The sequence below is a fragment of the Onychostoma macrolepis genome, chromosome 02 (assembly GCF_012432095.1).
Source record: "Onychostoma macrolepis isolate SWU-2019 chromosome 02, ASM1243209v1, whole genome shotgun sequence".
Classification (NCBI taxonomy): domain Eukaryota; kingdom Metazoa; phylum Chordata; class Actinopteri; order Cypriniformes; family Cyprinidae; genus Onychostoma; species Onychostoma macrolepis.
The window spans coordinates 12,144,174-12,160,857 of NC_081156.1; the positions used below are offsets into that span (position 1 = coordinate 12,144,174).

Consider the following 16,684-nt stretch of genomic DNA (forward strand, 5'->3'; position numbering starts at 1 on the left):
ACAATCCAGAATCGAGAGAAACAGTCCAGGGTCAAACAAGGTCAAAACAAGACTTTGCGATGTGAATGTGTGATAATGCTGCGTTCAAGTCCTCCTGGGACGTTCGTAAGCTTAGGAGTTGACAAGTCGTTATCACGATGTCGGGTGCGTTCAAATCACTTTGGTCGGAAAAAGATGGTGATTTAACTTTTCTGCATAAAATTCAACGATCTACATCTACAAAATATTGAATGAAGAATGTGCATCAGTGTGTTTTTTATTTTTTCCGTTTTTATTTAATTTACGAAGATGATGTAAACTGAATAATTATATATTCTATTATAATTATACAATAACATAATATTGAGTATATGTAACTTATATAGTTTTATTGTACATTACAAAAAAAAAATCATTTTATTCATTTCAACAACTTTACCGACGCTGCATATCTTTAGTCTTTGGCTGCGTCCATTGCATCTGACACATTTTTTCACTGACACTAGCCTGACTACGTCAGACTTCGTACTTCCGCTCAATTTCATTTCGCTTCTGTACTCGGTCTGATATAGAAAACCATCTCCCAGTTTATCTCCGGCTCCGCAGCAGCTGGGCCAATCAACGAACAGAGGGCGGGGCTGAGAGCCGTGACGTAGACGCTAAGCGCTGAATTTAAGATTGTAGTTTAGGTTAAGTGAAGGAAATCTAAAAGGACAGCGGACATGGAGACACGGGATGCTATTCACTCTGTTGTGGAGAATATTCCCGGCATTTGCCAACCGAAGCCCGAACAAGAAGAGTGTTTGGTTCACATTTGAATGGAGGTGATGTTGTGGCCCTACTCCCGACAGGTTTTGGGAAAAGTTTTATTTATCAACTGTTACCAATCGTCAGCGAGAAACTGGGGAGGCCAAAGTCCGGCAAGGAAATAATTGTGGATGCGTAGATTTACTTCACATAATCTGCAAAAATCGTTCACAGCCATCTTCACTCCGGTATTTCGCTTGATGGTTTTGTTTTCGCCGCATACCTGTGTTTACAGCGGAAGTTTGAGGCGGCTGAGCCGGCGAATAACATATGTCATAACCAACCGTTATGTGATTGGCTTACGGGTACACCAATGATTTTAAACTTCAGACAAGCGCCCGCCCACGAAAGTAAACTCTGCCTGCGTCCCAATGTTCATACTATCCATCCTAAATAGTATGTGAGAACAGAATACGTGTGTCCCAAAGCATAGTATGCTGAAAAGAGTATGCCAAAAGTCCCCGGATGGTCTATTATTTCTGATAGATTTTTGAATCAGTGCGTCCCAATGTTCATACTTTCCATCCTAAATAGTATGTGAGATTAGAATAAGTGTGTCCCAAAGCATAGTATGTTGAAAAGAGTATGCCAAAAGTCCCCGGATGGTCTACTATTTCAGGTCGATTTTTGAAGTGTGGATCCGTGCACACTCTAATGGCTTGAGTTTCACATAATTCTTTGCACGTGGTAGGAGGAGTTAAGATCAGTAAGGTGAATTCGCTAAACAAACATGACGGACAACCCTGATATCACTGTGTCATCATCAGCATTTAAATGTGAAAAGTTTATACATTATAAAGCAAAGCATTTATTTTGATTTTTTCTTTTTTTGTGTATTAACTGTAGACCTAGTAGTTAAAATTCTTATTTTGCTGGGTCAGATGAACACACTGAAAAGCTAATTACTTGGCGAGCTGCCAATGAAGCCGTATTCACGGGCAAGAGAAACGCTGCTATAAAAGGATTTGAGTGAGTACGATTGATTGTTTCCTTATGTGGATCTATAAGGCTGCAGGATAGGGGAGAGCGGGGCACAAAGTAACACTTTTTGACTTTCTCAAATTGTGTAAATCCACTTCATGTTCAGAGTATAATTTTTTTATCCACAGTAATTTCACACTTGTCTAGTACAAATATGTCGCTTTGTTTCATAAATACAGTGTATACGTTTTTTCTTTATTTACCCTCAAAAATTGGAAGTGAAATGTGACAACATGCTCCATAGGTGGGGTACATTGTAGCTGAGGGGCACGTTGTAACATGACCATATGACACCCTAAATGTTATCTGATCTTATGAACAAAATATACAAGACAAACTAAAATATTTTGTCAATAAAATAAAATAGCCATTATTTTATTTAAAATAAATAATTATGTGGAAAATCGACATTGCGATATTGCTTAATGCGAGTCAAATTGCGAAGGTTGCGGTTACGTTAAATAAATATGCCCTTCAGAGCAAGCCAGCTGTGTTTATTTACGGAATAAATATTTCCGTGTGCAGTTCACGGAATCCTGAATTATACTTGCAGCGCCCGCCAGTAGTGCGAGGCAAAAATGTATAGCCTATAGGCCTACAGAATTTAATTTTTCGTCGGGCCTGGGCAAAAGTGAGCAGGCATTATGGAGTCTAGCTCAATATTATTTCAGTCTTCTTTTCTTTGATCCTGTTGAAAAAAACGGCTTGTCAAATTAATGTTTTTATGACTTCGATTTGATTTTTTTTTTTTTCAGTTCTTTCATGGATATTAACAGCAAACAATAACAATTCCTTAAAATTAATTTATATATTATATTAAATATTTTCTAAATAATTTGTAATAATATTTAAGCATGTGTAATGTAACATTTTAATATGAAAATGGATAAGCGTAATGCAGCTGTTTGTGATGTATTGCATACATACAGCATTGTGGAAAAACATCAGCACCGCTCTCTGGACATTATGCTTGTGAACGGCAGATCTGCGCCGACGCGCTCTTTCTTGTCTCGCGAATAAACTGGTAAGCATTTGTAGAACAAATAAATGAGCAGTGTAGGGCACGGTAAGGATAAATAAACTTGCGAGTAATGGAAAAGAAATGTCGATGTGTATTTTTTTATGCAATGGCAAAAATGTCATGTAAGAATGTTTTCTATCTGAATAATTGACAGCAGATGTAAAATGAACGCAATTATGTCACCAGACGCAATTTTATGACGCAAGGAGGGGGCCCGTGATTGGCTGTGGAGAAGATTGACTGGTCACTGGTAGCGCCGATCGCCAAAGCCCCACCACGCCCCCCACTTATTAGCGCTATTATTTAGTGGAGCTTTTCCATAAATTTCATTGCAGTAACATTAGAAATTGAAACGTCACGTTTGAATTTGTTTTACCAATCAAATGCATTTATTTTATATATTGCTTTTGAAAGACCTGTGTAGCCTATCTATCAGGTGACCGCTGCGTGCGCACTCATCTCTCTCTCTTCGCTTCGGTCTGGCGTAATCTCATGCAAAGAACAATCTTCAAAAAGTAAAAATGTCAACTATTCAAAAAATAAAATAAAATAAAAAATAAGGAGAGAGGGGAAAAACACGAGTTAGTCAGTAAAATTCCCAGCTATCAGACTATTTTACTAAAGCTGATGATGGAGTGGTTGTGGAACAGCAAGTGGACCGGACACATGGAGTAGATAAAAACATAGCGTCATCGTTGCCACAGATTTTAGGTTAGTTTGATTATTAACTTGATGGATGTTTATTGCTTGTTGTATTTGAACAACCTCTATGGGCCTATATTCGCTTTTGGGTTGAGAAATAATCCGGTAGAAATATGTCAATCGTTTAGCGCGTCATGATGTTAGCTTATCATTTAAACTCATTTTAAACATTGTGGTTTAAAAACAAATGTAACTGTTCAGGGACATTAAGAAGCGGGGCAGAATTTATTTTGGCAAATGCACGCGTTGCAGCCTAAAAACGCGCGGCGCGTTAAGCACCTTCCTAAACTTGAGTTCTTTTTCGAGCCATGAGCGTTCAAACATGGTTAAGCATACGTGTCAATATGCGAGTATCCTCGTAAACAGTCATTTGTGTCTTTCATGAACATTATAGTTAAAGATAAAGCATGCATGTGAAGTGTAGTAGGCTATGTGAGTTCCTGGCATCGTATGATGAGATTTTAAAGGGATAGATCACCCAAAAATTAAAATACTGTCATCATTTACTCAGCCTCCAGTTATTCTGAACCTGTATGAATTTCTTTGTTCACCTCAACATAAAAGAAGATATTTTGAAGAATGTTCATAACAAGAAGGTTTCTGGGCCCCATTGACTTTTTTTTTTTCATACTATGAAAGTCATGCAGCAGCTGTTTGGTTACCAGCATTGTTCTCAATATATTCTTTTGCCTTCAACAGCAGAAGGAAACTCATACAGGTTAAGAAAAACAACAGAATTTTAATTTTTGGGTGAACTATTCCTCGAAAGCAGCCTGATATAGCTGCTGTTGCCATTTGTGTCAATAATGTGAATCAAACATCACTCCATGTCCTTGACTGAATCACTTTTGTAAAATAAGAATTAATCTATATTGAATTTATACAGTGAAGACCATTCAGTCTATTTGTACATTTACTTTACACAATATAATGTTTTTTATTCAGTGCTTTAAGTTTTTCAAGTAGGTCGATTTATGTATCTTTGTTCTTTTGTCATTCATGACTGTTTACTTGTCTTAAGTAAGCTTGGTTTTACTTAGGCTAGTATTATTTTTTGTGATATTGTAATTAGTAACAAGAATTATGAAATTTCAGTGCATCAAAAATGTTGATAGGATAAAAATCTTATTTTGAAGCTATATATAATTTTTGTGATGGGGGGGCCCTGCAGTAAGTCATAGCCCCGGGGCCCAGTGAGGTCTTAATGCGGCCCTGCTCGTAATAACGACTTTGTGGTAGCGTTCATGTGCATTCAACTCGTAAATATGATGTATCAGACATGACTTGAATGCACCATTAAATATTGCCGGGGACAAGCATCAGGTGTGCTCGTAATCAGCGCCAGGTACAGGGTGATGGTGGGAAATGGAGTCCAGAAAGGAAAGTTGGTATTCGGGTGATGGTGCCCATCAGGGGGAACCACAGAGGCCTGATTCGTGACAGCTGGGTAGATTACAAATTGTAATCCATTACTAATTTCAAATTACATGACAAAAATACAGTGTGTGCAGAATTATTAGGCAAGTTGATATTCTGGTCATATTTTTTTTCCAAGAACATTTTACCAATTCCAAACCACATCAATCTTAGTAACTATTATCAATTTTGTATTTAATCATTTATAAGTGATATATAATTGCCCATGAAGGCTGAAAGTTAAAAACTCCTTATTTCAGGTGTGCAGAATTATTAGGCAGGTTTTCTTTTACAGATAAAATGAGCCAAAAATGAGTTTGAACTCAAGAATAAAAGTAAAACAATTATTAAATGCCCATGAGAAGGATGCAATAATAGAATTAGCAAAGTTAAGGCATGACCACTGGGCAGAGAAATGCTCATTGGGTCAGCACGGTCAGAAAAAACAGGTGGAGAGGAAAAGACGCATGTTAAAGGTAAAGGAAAACCTGCCTAATAATTCAGCACACCTGAAATAAAGAAGTTTCTGACTATCAGCCTTCATGGACAATTATATATCACTTATAAATTATTAAATACAAAATCAATAGTAGTTATTAAGATTGGTGTGGTTTGGAATTGGTCAAATGTTCTTAGAAAAAAAATATGACCAGAATATCAACCTAATAATTCTGCACACACTGTAGTAGTAACGTAATCCATTACAATAGACATTTTAGGTAATATAATCAGACTACTTTTAGATTACTTTTATCTCGTTTTTCACATTGATTTAAATGAGATAATCTTGTACGAAAATATGTTCCGTTTGTTGTTATCAACAACATGAAGTGCATTAATCATTATATTCAAGGTCAAGGTTTCCCAAACTGGGTTTGTGAAGGAACTGCAGGGGGTTTATAGTTTAATGAAAAGCTAATAATTGATTAAATCATAAAAATGTTCAATTAAACAATTTTAAAATGAACCAAAATAAAATACTTACTGAAAAAAATGAAATATTTTTTTTGTTTACCTTCATGTCATGTGACTGACCACCAATGTCAGAGAACCATGAACATGCAAATGTGATACTTCATTATGAAATAAAATAGAATAAGATAAAATAAATCCAGTGGTCAAATGCTGTGTGTAGCCACCTGACTACCCTAGTAAAAATGTAATACATTTAAAATACTTTTATTTCATACTAAGTATAGTTCAAATCTATTAACATATTTACTGACATATTGCTTGAAACTTATTGATATAAAAATTAAACTTTATTTGGAGTACTACATATGATCTTTGAATAATAGCGGTCTTGCAAGATGTTTAATAGTGTACCTAAAGTATACTTACAATAGTTCCACTTTAGCACAATCAGATATACTTAAGTTCATCTTTAGTTGGACTTCAGCACTTTAAATTAATGCACATTTAAAGTGCATTAGGTATAAAATTAGTTTGAGTGTATAAGATGTAGGCTATTTTAGAAAGGAACATTTAAAAGATGAAAAAGAGGAATTAGGCAAAATAAAAAATATTAGGGGAAATCAAAAAAAAAAATCTAATTATGAATAAATTATTTATTCATATAATATATTATATTAACTGTAGTGTGATTATGAATATTTTAAAATATAATCTAATCTAATTCCAAGTACTTTTTTACAAGTACTTGAATGTAATTTTTACTAAGTATTTTTCGAAATCTGATTACGTAATCAGTTTTTTCCCAGCTCTGTGTACACTCGCACAACAGTTCTTTGTGATCCTCAGATCTGATTCGCTGAGAGCCTTTTCTGGGAGTGCAATATTCTAGTGATGACAGAACAGGGAACTCCAACCGTTTCACTGTTTATATCACTACACTTGCAGCACTTCTCACAGAGAGTATCATGGCGGACACCCAAATCCATTATTATTTTATAAATAATGCTGTTTTTGTGTCATGAAATGTAGTTTTAAGAGGCAAGAATGTAGTTGTTTAGATCTCAAATATGCGGTTTGTTAATAAAGACAATGTCTATTTGAAAATTTGCTTTGTTTTCAGAGATGTGTGCTCCAGGGCTAATGAACCCGCTGAGAGCAGCCTTACTTTGGCCATATCTTCTGGAATTTGCCACTGGCTCTGATGGCTCTATAGTGGTTAAACATGATATATAATTTGTTTTGGGTAAATCTAATGGGCAGTTTTTGGTCTCATTAATCTATCATTTGTTCCAGAACAAACAGTTTTGGCTGAGGGTTTGACATTATATTTGATATAAATTTAATGCTGTATCGCTGCCTTTGTAAAATTGACTGAATTGCCTAGCGACTTTTGATGGCTCTTTTTGTTGTTTATTAAATATTATTATTCAATAAATAATATTTTATATAAATAATAGTATTATTTAATAATAGTATTTATTTACTATTTAGTATTGTGAAATGGTGTGTGTGTGTGTTCGTGATGGTGATTTGTTACATTGTTCCGCCATTAGATGGCGACAAAAGACGGTTTCTATGAGTCAGCAGTAAAATGTTATACATTAAGCTTTCACAAGAATCACAGCCGTGCCGATATGCAGACATATAGCACTGCTACGAGTGTGATATTGCTCATATAGACATTAGACAAGACGTTAGGCTACCTCTTAAGCCTTTTGGGAGTCTACAGTAAAGTAAAAATAGAGGTTTTGGTGGCATGAAATAATTTCAAAACCGCTGTCAATATCAAACAAAAATATTATATTTAATTTAAAGGTTTCTTTTTTCTTTAAATCATTGTTTGTAAACTATACTAGCACAATCATCAGAGATGATCCACTCAAAAGTAGTTGTTTGTGAGTGAATGCAAAGTTTCATGTGTGAATGCAATGCAAACTTTTCTGAGAGACTGCAAAAGCATTGGCATTTTGCATCTCATATGTTTTTCCATTACCATGTCCCTAATCTAGATTTGGTCAATTGAAAAAGTGTGTATCTGGATCATTGTGATCCAGTCCAATTTTGCTTTGAAAAACTGGCAGAAAAGTAAAATGGATTACCTGATCCTGGATGGAAAAACATTGGATTTCCAAATCTAGATATTTCTGATCCAGATGAATCTTTTTAAATAACTTGGTCCCTCGCTATCGACAGTACATCTGGCACTGAGGGAGAGTACGACACCCAGATAGCGCTCTGAATCCCTGCATGATTCAGCGTTCCTTTGGCAGCACTGAAGGGGATAGCTCTTTGGAAGCACTTACAGGTGGCAGCAGATCGCCTGGGACCCACACTGGACCGCTAGTTATGGACTGCATGCACAGAAGCGGGATTTGAGGTTGTCTCAGTTGAATGAAGAAGCCATTTGTGTTTTATTCTGCCACAACGCCCCCTAATTCAGGCTTGCCATGGTGGGGTTGATGTATGCATGTGTGTGTGGGCCCACAAAGGTTGAGTTTTATTCATGCTTAATATCTGAATGTTATTTGTTAAAGTATTTATTTTATTTGCTTTATTTTGCAATTCTGATAACTTGTGCATAGTCTGAGGTATACCTTTCAGTAACCACAGTGACCAGTCTTGTTCCTGGAGGGCCAAAGTTTAACCACAGAGGGTTATAGACCCATTTACTGGGGTCTGTAAAGCATCTCTTTACTGAGGTTTCATTGATCCATGTGTCAATAGTTCTCTCACCTTTGCACTTTATTTATTTATTGACATAACTATTTATTGACCAATTTATGTTTATACATTTATTGAGCTATTTATCTATGCTAATAAAAATAATCAAATTGTGTACTTATATAGTATTGAGTGAATTCACAGTATCCGAGCATTACAGATTACGTTACAAAAAAAGGGGTACAATATAGATCCATTAACAGCATCCATCTGATCCTGTTGCACAATGAAAAAAAAAAAACAATAGCTTGTCTCATAAGTAATAATAATGCCAGAGGAGAATAATAAGGTACATTTTATTTTGTCGAGAGACATATTTCCTGAACACGGTGCTTCACCCTAATATAACTTCAGAGAGGTAAATCCCAGGAGGGTAGGGGGCTCAACACAAAGTGGTGGCTCATTTGGGATCCCTCTGGTATTTTCCTAGTCATGGGGACCTCCTGCTCTGCATATTTTGCATGTCTCCCTTATTTAACACACCTTATTCAGATCATCAGCTAGTTAGGAGGGAGCTCTAACTGACCTGAGTGTGTCAGATAAGGGAGACATAGAAAATGTGCAGAGTGGGGGGCCCCAGGACCAGGTTTATGAACCACTGTTCTAGAGGTAAGTAAAATAGCCATTTTCTGTCATAATAACTTGCCTGGGTATTATATCTGACCCTGGCTTTTCACAGTAACTCTTTCATCCAAGAAGAACTCTCTCACTGGAGCAAAGAGGCCACTGTCGATGAGAAGCATAATCTACTACTGATAATTAATGAATGAATGATGCATTTATATAGCGCTTTATTGTGTATTGCTGTACACCCAACGCGCTTTACAATCATGTGGGGTGGTGGGGGTGGGGGGGGCTCTCCTCAACCACCACCACCACCAGTGTGCAGCATCCACCTGGATGATGCGACGGCAGCCACAGCACAATGGCACCAGTGCGCTCACCACACACCAGCTACAGGTGGAGAGGAGAGAGAGATAGAGCCAATCAAGTGGATGGGGTTTATTAGGAGGCCGTGATTGACAAGGACCAGTGGCGACAATTTGGCCATGACACCAGGGTTATACCCCTACTCTTCACAAGAAGTGCCATGGGATTTTTAATGACCACAGAGAGTCAGGACCTCGGTTTAACACCTCATCCAAAAGACGGATAAGATAAGAGTTTCTAACAAAACAGAAGTGTCATATATTGAAAAAGCTATACAGATAGTTAAAGCCTTTGAAGAGGGTGTGTCAGAGACAGTAGGCCCCAGTCCCAGCAGACTACTAGTATTGTGCAAGTGTTGAGAAGTAATTGAATCCACTTGTATACCCTTCAAGCCACAGGTTGCTGATGGAGAAACTTGAAAGATGATCATTTCTAAGAAGTGTTAAGCCAATGGAATGGGGTTTACAGTAAAGTTTCCTGGCTGGAGTGGGCAAGACTGTGAAGGATGTTCAAAAGTTGTTCTACCCATTCAGTTAAAGTGTTACCCTGAATCCATCATCTGTGCAGTGGGTGAGCTTCTAGGAAAGACAACCTAGCCAGTGACAGTAGCGCATACAGACAATAACACACATTTCAGCCATTCCCACTCCATCTTCAGAAGAAACCGAAGAAATTTGGACTGAACAAGCATGTCTTTTCATCACAGAATGTGAGAATTCTGACAAAGAAAAAAGGAGAAGGATGATGGAAAGTGTAAATGGTTCCACTCAGGAAATTGTAAAAATGCAAGTGCTCTTCAATATGAGGCATTGGAAAGAACCTTTAGGACTTTTGAATCTGGAGAAGATTTTTGTTTCACCTTCCACCTCCTTCGTCAACATCGTCGTGAAGCTCTGTCAGAATTTCTGTGCTGAATAGAGAAGTAGAGAAGTGACTTCCCTGTAGAGAAGTCACTCACCAAAGTGGTACCAAAGGTAGACTGTCTCCTCAGATGATGGACTAAGCCAGAGTGAAACAGCTGATACTAGGTGTTTTTGAATTGGATATCATGTTTCTACAGCTAAGTTTGAGAGACAGGAAAGAGTGACTGCCTACATTCTTAGTCCTCCTGAATGAAATTCGTGAAGTGGCCAGGAAAAGAATTATGGCCACTTTGAAGATGGTGCATTTCCAAGAAAAAGAAAAACTCACATTATCTGTGTTGAAGGAATTAAAAGATGACATTCAGGAACTGTGCGCACATCTGAAAGAAGGTCAAAGCTTGGCGTCTGTTTTTTTGGTGATCCACGAGTCTAAGGCAAAGACAGATAAGTGTATAGAGACACATCAGTATTCAGAAGTACACATGCTCAAGCAACAACAGCAGCTAGCTGTCTTGAGTGTGAGCCAGAGTCAGCCAGTTTGACATGTTCAGCCCCAAAGAAAGTCTGCTCCTTTTACTGTAAAAAGAAGACTTAGCAAGAATCAAGATGATTACTTTTGTTACCGTTGTGGAGAAGACGGCCATATCACTACAAGTTGGCAAGCTACAGAAAACTGTCTCCAAGTCATTCAGAAGCTGGTATGCTCCCTATGAAAAGTTAAAATGAGCAACGAGCCTAATTTTCAAAAACAAGGAGACTTGAATCACTGGGTCAAGCTGTATCCCCAAGGGATTATTAGGCCCTTAGTCGACCGTCTCAGTAAAAATTGGATTTCCCTGCCAAGCTCTGCTAGACAGTCAAGTCAAGTCAAGGCCCCTTTATTTATATAGCGCTTTTAACAATACAGATTGTGTCAAAGCACTTAACAGTATCAAATTGGAGGATAGAGTGTCAGTAATGTACAAGATTAAACACTCATTTAGATGTCATTGTCTAGCTCAGTTTAGGTTAAATAGTATATGTGCAATCAAATCGACGATAATCGCTAGAAATTAAGTGTCCCCAACTGAGCAAGCCAGAGGCGACAGCGGCAAGGAACCAAAACTCCCTCTGTGACAGAATGGAGAAAAAAACCTTGGGAGAAACCAGGCTCAGTCGAGGGGCCAGTTCTCCTCTGGCCAGACGAAACCCGCAGTTCAATTCCAACCGCAGCCATGTCAGATTGTGTAAAGGGCTTATCTGATTCCCGTTGTCTTGTCCCAGTGAATCCCATGTCACCACTGTGTTTGATACATGGTATAACAGATAACTACCTAATGTACACCTGCATCCTTTCACTGGTCTGTTCATTTGGGGACTTAGCTCTTCTTAGCTATCCATACAAGGTATTTGTACAATCATAGTTGATGTGTCTTTCCCTGCTTCCCTCACGGGTGTTGAGGAGACACTATCAATATTGGCCCTGGTCTGCCCTGAACCACAAGTCCACTTTTACTGTTCCTTCCAAAGGTGAGCAGAAAGCTATCTGCAAAGTGGAGTCTGACAATCCATTGAGGAATAACATCTCTGTAGATCTCTTCGGCTGATCTTCTTCTCGCTGGACTATTCATTGCGCTCATGGTACTATCCTCTTCTGCTGTGGAAGTGAATAATTTCAGAGTGTTGCTCTGTAATGAGAAATACAAAAATATATCCATTCTTGCTGGGACAGTAATAACCCATGTGTTCCCTACTGACATACTTGCAAGTAGGAAACTAAGTGCCTATGAACAACACTACCCTGTGCACCAACTAGAATTCCTAGTGTTGAAATTGGCTGTTGTGGACAAGTGTCACAATTACCTGTATGGTGCTCAGTTTGTAGTGAGAAGTGACACTAATCCTCTCACATATTTACTGATGAGTGCAAAGCTGAATGTGGCTGGTCATTGAAGTACCTGACTCAAAGGGCATTGTCAACGTTTTAGTAATAATCAACCATTTCACCTGCTATGTTCAAGCCTTTCCTACCAAAGAACAGTGAGCAATGACTGTTGCTAAAGTCTTTGTGGAAAGTTCTTTGTTCACTATGAAATGCCCTCCCATATTTACATGACTTTGAAAGCAGTCTAATAGCCCTTTCACACAGCAGTCCCAGTAAATTATCATTAAATTACCAGAGTGACTCTACTGGTAAATACACAAAAATGCTGTTCACATAAGCAAAAGTGTTGTGGCTCACATCAGCACCAAAATACCGGTAAATTCTGTGAAGTCAGTCATCCGAAATGATCTTTACAAGCTGCGCTGTTGTCTTCATTCATCTGCATGAGAAGAAGTGCTTTAGTTTCCCTATCTGTCCAATTGACAAACATTTTTGAAGTCTAAGTGACAGGCATAAGGGGGTGATCAAACAGAACACATTTTTGCTCTTATATACACAAGATGTGCATAATAGCATCCAAATACAGAGAGATGCAGCTCAGAGTAATCACGTCATCTCCATAAGAACTTTATGATTGTCCCAATGCAGACTTCATTCGTTAGCACATTCTGACTTCGTACATGCTCATACCGGTAATCTTCATTCTGCATTCACACAAAGCATCGTACCTGTAATTTACTGGTAATGTTACAAATTCCCTTACAGGTAAATTGCCTGAACCAATTTACCAGTATTTTTGAAAAGGTCCTGTTCACACATGATCTTTTGCTGGTAGCTAATTTACTGGTAATTTACCAGTAAAGACTAAGGTGACCAGACGTGCCACTTCTTGGGGACATGTTCTGCCCAGGAATTGCCTAAAATAATGATCAAAGTAACGCAAGAGCGATTCAAAAGCATAAGGAGCCGTCTGCTCTGCTCACTGTTGTTCTCACGATACTTAGATGTCATACAACGATCGATCTACGCAGTGCAAACAGCCAAAACCTGGTTATTTGAGGCAATTTAGAAATCCTGGCCAGAACATGTCCCTGGGAAGTGGCACGTTTGGTCACCTTAGTAAAGACTGTATGTCTGAAAGGGGCTTAATAAAGTAGAAATGCTGGGAATCCGTAAATCACAGACAACACCTTACTACCCACAGGGTCAGCCACAGCCAGAAAACCTCAACAGAAGGCATACCTATTAGCGTCTGAAACAGAATTGGAAAATCACCAAAGAAAAAAGTTGCTGTATGATTAAAGCCTAAGAACCGCAGGGGAGGAATTAGGACTTTATATCGGGACCACCTGTTGCCCATTAGGGATAATGATGACTGTTGGACAGTGTTGGCAATTTAGCAATTTTTGTAGCTAGATTTTGCGACTTACCCACCCCTTTTTAAATCTTTTTCAAAAGTTTAGAGACAAATATAGCAACTTCTTGGACAAACTTATCCAAGTTCTCATCTTGCCCACTGATCTATATTCATCTTTATATTGATCAGTGAATTTGCCTTTATGATGTCATCTAGTGACATTTAGCTAACAGTTTTAGCTACTTTCAATTGAAAGCAGTTGACAGCGCTGCTGTTGGGGCTTGATGAGATCCAAAGTCCAAAGACCACCTGTGACCCAAGTCCAATCTGTGAACAAAAAGACAAGAAAACCGTAAAAGGGAAAAAAAGTAACTTCCAAAAAGAGTGAGATCATTGATAACTCCTTGGACAATGAAGTTAGTAACAGTTGCTACTACAATCCAGACAGAGTGCAGAAATCGCAAAAACAGATGTCTACCAGATGTGAAAAAGGAACTGGATAGACTAGAAAACATTTCCTAACCAGTCCCTGAACTGGCAGAGACCCATGAGTCAGACGGGGAGTCATTGACCCACCGTTAATACTGAAAGGATGATTCTGTTTGGTTGGCTAATTGTCATCAAGAGTGAACAGATAAATCAGCGGAGGAGGAGCACTGTCACAGAGAGAGACTGTCCAAATTTCCTCAGAAAAATCTCTTAGTACATTTACTGTTTGTGTCAGGACCACTATTGTCAAAGATGATTGACAATTAGCATACAGTTTGGATTGGTGGTATGGCTCTGTTCTTGGCAAGAACTCCCTGCGCATCCATGCAGCCTAGCATTGATGAGAGCAGGGAGAGCAGCGATAACCCCCCAGGGTAAACAGGACAGAACCAACAAAAGTATTGCAGATATTGTTAAGTTCAGTAATTTTATGTGCACATTTTTTAATTAGTCTGATTCAAAAGAGAATCAGAAAGCTGGATCCTGACTGACAGAGGAGGAGTTGGGGATGGAGGAGGGTAATTAGCTATTGAGCAATGCGAAAACTGCTGATAATACTGAGGGACCTTATATATGGATGCTTAGATAGCTGTCGTATTCCTATAGGTAGATGGGGATCAGCTGAGAGTCAGCTGATGCAAGCTTGACTAATGTGACCTGTCAGAACTAACGCTATGCTTGATTTTGTTTCTGTTTTTTTTTTTTTTTTTTTATTATTATTATTTTTTTTTTATGTGATTCAGAGTTCCTCTGGCACTGCTGGCAAAGGGGAATGTGCTTTGGAAGCACTTACACCCCAGCAACGGGTCACTTGAGACCCACAGCTGACTGCTGGTTATGGACTACGGACTACGGACTACTAGGTGATATATTCTTATGATCCTGGTCTGTGTTTCTTGTGTTGTGTGTTCTAAGTCTCTTATTTTGTAACTTATTACCATTGTTTCTTCACTTGCTTCCTTGTTCAGTTCTCTGTGCTACCCTGTTTGTTGCCATAGCATCCCTCATTAGTTATCATAGTAGTTCATAAGCTCCTCCCTCTCCTTGTTACCTCATTATCTTGTGTATATAAACCCATGTGTTTGCCTTGTTCAGTGTCAACCATTGTCTTTCTGTATTCTCTTGCCTTGCTTCCGTAGTTTGCTCCAGCTCTGTTTCCTTGTGTACCTGTGTTTGTTTTACTTTATTTAGTTAATAAACCTTATCTGCACATGGATCCGCCTCATCTCGGCTTTGTTAAGCCCAGCATTACAGAAAGACTGACCAAAGAGTCCATCAGCCCATCTCATTTGGCTCCATAAAGGCAAACGTACCCTTCGAGGACCATTCTTTTTTGGACATTGCATATCTTACAGACTTCTTAGACTTCACCCTTATTTGATTTCTACTGTAATGGACTCAATGATCATTTTAAAGACGCTCTAATCTGTGATGGTCCTTTAAATTGGATCCCCCTTCACTGTGGGGATGGTTGAGGATGACCCTTCCCCTAATTAATGTTTTGGGGGGTCTATGGGCCTCAAGCGTGTCTCTCTGTGGATGTTCCTGCCTTGGTTCCCTTGTTTGCTCCAGCTCTGTGTTTCCTTGTGTATAATTGTTTGATTTACTTTATTTAGTTAATAAACCATATCTGTATGTGGATGCGCCTCACCTCGCCTTTGTCTAACACAGCATTGCATATGTTTTGATAGTTATGTGAAATAATTCACACATAATAGACACTTTAAGGTGAACAGCATCTTTCTTAGGTTGTCATTGATCCATGCGACACTGTCATAGTCGATAATTGTTTTCTCACCTAAGCACTATTTATGTATTTATTTATTGACATAACTATTTCTTGATCTATTTCAAGGGTTTTCAAAGTCAAAGACAGTGGACTTCATTTTTGATGCAATATAAACCATGATGCCTCCTCACACCCCTCCAATAATTTTTCAATGGTATAAAAAAACCACTTGTATGTACATAGTGCAACACCAAAAACCGAGAAAGGAAAGAAAAAAAAAATGTTTAAAGCATTTTTAATATAAATAAGTGCAAGTGAAGCTGCGACACCAAACAGGACCACAGGGAGACACCAAAAGCTGCTTTGCTTTGACTGCATATGCTGCTATATGGATCCATTCTGAATCACTAAACTCTCACATATTCACTTTTCGGGCCAGCATCCATTATAAAAGACGGTTCGGTTGCACATCAATAACAACCCACTGGCACATGCCAAATGTACGACTCCTTTATGTCACTGTAATTAACTTTATTCTGATTAAAATAGTCATCCATAAAAACTTTACTAGCGCAACACTGGTTTGCTTTGTCCAAGATATATTTTGTTCCAAGATAGATTTTGTATCATATACTCATGTAGTGGTTGGGTGTTTTGAGCCAAATACATGCTGAAATGAATCATTTTACTGAAATCTGGATGTGAATCACTTGATAAGGTTTTCACTACATTAGGGCCATTTCGAACTTAACGCATTTGCTAACTGCAGTGTTTCCCAATCCTGGTCCTGGAGAACCCACAACACTGCTTGTTTTTGACGTTATGTCTGACACACACATTTGAGGCTTGGAGTCTTTACTAATGAGTGGATGAGTTGAATCTGGTGTGTTTGATTAGGTAGACATCTAAG

General features: G+C 38.3%; 1 long non-coding RNA gene across 1 annotated transcript; it reads left to right on the forward strand.

The window, feature by feature from the left end:
* Nucleotides 1–695: 695 nt before the first annotated feature.
* On the forward strand, nucleotides 696–15,664 carry LOC131529252 (uncharacterized). Its single transcript, XR_009268036.1, has 3 exons — nucleotides 696–803; nucleotides 14,789–14,908; nucleotides 15,237–15,664. It is a non-coding gene; the product is annotated as an uncharacterized LOC131529252 (long non-coding RNA).
* The last annotated feature ends 1,020 nt before the right edge of the window (nucleotides 15,665–16,684 follow it).